Source organism: Apis dorsata, unplaced genomic scaffold (assembly GCF_000469605.1).
Source record: "Apis dorsata unplaced genomic scaffold, Apis dorsata 1.3 scaffold_3, whole genome shotgun sequence".
Classification (NCBI taxonomy): domain Eukaryota; kingdom Metazoa; phylum Arthropoda; class Insecta; order Hymenoptera; family Apidae; genus Apis; species Apis dorsata.
This window is the reverse complement of record NW_006263306.1, coordinates 54,431-58,329: the sequence shown is the minus strand read 5'-3', so window position 1 is coordinate 58,329 and position 3,899 is coordinate 54,431. Positions and strand designations below refer to the sequence as shown.

Sequence of the window (3,899 nt, the reverse complement as noted above, 5' to 3'; positions counted from 1 at the left end):
TATATATATATATATATCATCACGTATAAGTGTATTTTCACGAATTAATCTCGAGTATAATCCACATTTACCGACACACTACCGGCCGATCCAATTTAAATAGCTCGGGGATCGGTTCACGCTATAAATTGCGCGCAACACGACAGTATGGAAATTACGTTGACGAGATTTCTCGTCTGGCGAAAGGATGGATGCTTTTACATACGGCGAATTTCACGGCGAATCACGGTTGAAACCGTTATTTCCACGTAACGAAATCAAGGCGTTGGAAGGCGTCTTACGAAAAACCAGCTTGTTTCAGCTCCGATCTCGTTAAGATCGTTTTAAATTTAGATAAACAGATGTGGAAGAATTTCAATCTTCAAAGGATCGCTCGTAAAACCGCTTTTAATCTTTTTTTTTTTCTTCTTCTTCTTCCTCGTGAAAAACTCGATAAAATCTTGACGAGGAGCTTTTGTCTTGTAAACGTTCGTCGTTTTAACTTCGATCAAAGGATTTCCTCTCTCTTTTTTCTTTTTCGTTAAAAGATTTATCTCTTTGTTTACCTCTCCAATTATATTTCTCCTTTCCCCTTGATACGAAATTTACTAAAACAAAAATTTCGATTTCTTAGTCTCGTTGGCGCGTGTTTTAAATAAAATTGCGATATTTCGGTATTTTGAGAATTAGAATTGAAAAAAAAAAAGAGAATCTAGGTTAAAAATTAATCACGCTCCTCTTCGTTTCGCTGGCAATTTCCACGGTTGAATATGGAACAGGGCAGTTTTATAAATATGATAATTGGCGGCATGCGATGGAATTAGCGAAACAGAAGGAAGCGATCCGAGTTGATACCCATACGTATAACCCACAGCGTGCATCCAGAGTTTACCCCGTGTATTTCTATAAAATAATACTGAAACGATGGGGATTGAATTCGATTCCCTCCCCTCCGATTTTCATATATATATATATCGCAAATGAATTTATCCATAATTGTCCAACAAGCGTGGAGATATGTAATTTCATTGAATGTGAATTTTACGTTTTCGTAGAGAAAGCGCGGATAGGCTCGAATCGAAATTCAATCTTCTCGCGTGTGAATGAATGCGTATCGTTCCCGCGACAATTATTTTAAATGGCCGCTGAAAAGCGATCACGAACTGTTTCCGCATTCGTTGTTATCTCTAAATTACGAATCGTGATATTAATCAACCGTGCAAATAGTTTTGTCACCGCTATTAATTTATAATGCTCTGGTAATATCCTCCTATAAATTCCACCGGAGAGAGAGTACTATCGCTACTATTTCCATGGATTGGAAACACAGTGCATCGAAATCATTTGCTCCTTCGATCCTTAGATATCTATCGATGGTTACCAATAACCGTTTTAAAATGTTCTTCTGCGTAGAATTAAAAAAATAGTGTGCAAATCAGTTTCGAAACTGAAATTGATTGGAAGATGAAGATTTCATTAATTCTTCTGGATCTTCTTCATCTACTTATGTAGTTGATACAAAATTTGTTTCAAATTTATAAACGAGAAATTTGATGAAATTAAAAGTTTCAAGAGTTTCCTTGACTTCTCAACAGCGGATTAATACCGTTTAGAAATTAATCCGTGAAAAGGATTTCTAAAAATCCGTTGCGAAAGAGAGAGAGAGAGAGAGAGAGTAAAAGAAATACTTATCGAGGAGGGGATTAAGAAAGGGGGAGGGGAGAAAATCGCCTCGTGTCTTTTCGCATCGACTTTAATTCTTTGGTGGAACGATTTTCCGGATGCGAGATGGCGAGAAACGAAAAAACGAGGCAAAAGCGAGGAATTTTTTCTTTTTAAGACGCAACTCGGAGCAAAAAAGATTAAGCGAAAAGTTAATCGTGATTTGTGAAAGGCTGGAGGGGCATATATATACCGTATATGCACGTGGACACGAGGCGGAGCGAAGATAAAGGAAAAGGAATTAAGAGAAACACGGAGGCATTTTCGCGACGAGAAGAGGGTCGCCCCTTTTGTTTCCCCTTAATTGCGTGACTGGTCGCGTCTTATCTCCACTCTTTTGACCATCTGCATTTCCGGCCGCGCCCCTTTGTCTTCTCGTGACCCTCGCGCGTTTAAAAAAATCGCCTGCCTGCTCCGGATTCGTCGACCGTAAATGCATCCCTTGGCTTCCCTTCTTCTAAACTTATTCCTCGAAACGGTTAAAAGCTTGGCGACTTTAATCTTATTTGAGACTTTTTGATAGAATACCTTTTATGAGTCGGTCGGAAGCGACATCGACGTCACACAATTTTAGTGGATTTCTTTCCTTTCAAATTGCGTGGAATATCTTTTATCGAATTCGAATTTTTATACGATTCATGTTATCAACGTATACGACTATCAATCATCGAATTGTCATCGAATTCAAATTCTCGTTCAAAGCGAAATAAATATTTAAGTATTTTCGAATCGAGAGATTGGGTACATTGGTACACATCCATTATTCTCTCGAGATGGGGAACGACGAAGTGACGAGGATTAAGAGGAAAGCCGCTGCTTTTCATACGAACACGACTACTTCGTAACTGTAAAAGAAAATAGGAAGAAAGGATTTTGTTAAGCGCAAATTAAATAGATAGTCGCGTTTTGCCTTTTTCTTCACCACGTCGTTTTGTAGGGGCGACGAAGATCGCTTATAAAGATCGTTTCGATTGCATACGTTCACCGCGATTTATACTTATATAAAAAAAAAAAAAGGACCGAGATGAAGATGATTTCTGGTATTTCGTAAGATCCTTCGAAATATTTATCTTCTTTTATCTTATTTTATTCATAGATATTTCATATATTCCATTTTACGTTGAATTATTGATTTAACGATTTAATTTTTGCACGATTGGTATACAATCTTAATTAGGGATTAGAATAGATATTTGGTCGCCAATTTCTGTGTATCGTGAATGATGAAACGCAAAATAAATAAATTAAACTAGGATGATAGATATGAATTCTAGATTTATTGCATGCGCGATGCGTGCAACGGTGGATGGGTTAAAACAAACAGCTGGAAAATAGATCTTCGTTATTTATTTACGATGTGATTTTGAATAAATTCTTCGTCTTATCGGATTTTCAAAAATTAAAAAATGAAACGCGATTCTTCGAATCGATGCACTAATAAGTATTAGGAACTAATAATGGATATAGTCGGTGGAAAAAAATTGCATTATACACTGGTGAATTAATAAATCATTATTATTATATCTAAACGTTTGCGCATGTTCAATTGATGCAAATAAATATGAGATATATCTGTTTGCTTATTTCAATGCACGCAGTCGCGTTAACTCGTTCAATAAATGAAAAGCAAATATTTAACGATATGTGTCGAAATGGTACGAAAAGAAAAAAAAAATATTCCATTGATACGGGCTATTGGGATGGAAAAACATTGAGCCGCTGAAATGGTGTAATCGAACAATAGAAAAAAAAAAAAAAAAAGAAAAAAAAGAAAAAGATAACCATCCAATCGTAAACGGCTCATCGTTGATTGTGCAAATATAGACAGATACTGATCGAATTAATTAATAATAAAATCAAAAAAAAAAAAAAAACTACAGAAAATCGTGATAAAATTCGTATTCTCTTTTAATTAATGCCCGATTTCGTTGCATCGTCGATCAGTTTAGAAACAATTTACGGTTACAGGGGTGAAGAGATCGCTTATTATTTATCAAGCGCGTGATAATCGTTGCAATTTAGAAGCTTTATAAGAGCTCGTCGTGTGCATGGTAGACGAATGGAGGAGGGCTGGAAAAAGGGTCAAAAGAAATTAATTGTAACGTGAGAGATTTTTCGCGCTCCACAACGAGATCCGCGTGTTACTTTATAGCGAGATACAATGAATAAAAGGGACACTCTTTGTTGTAAATTGTGCC

General features: G+C 36.3%; 1 long non-coding RNA gene across 1 annotated transcript in view; it reads left to right on the top strand.

The window, feature by feature from the left end:
- Positions 1-3,899, top strand: part of LOC116185567 — a 7,142-nt gene that overhangs the window by 838 nt on the left and 2,405 nt on the right. The gene's annotated exons all lie outside the window — the stretch shown is intronic.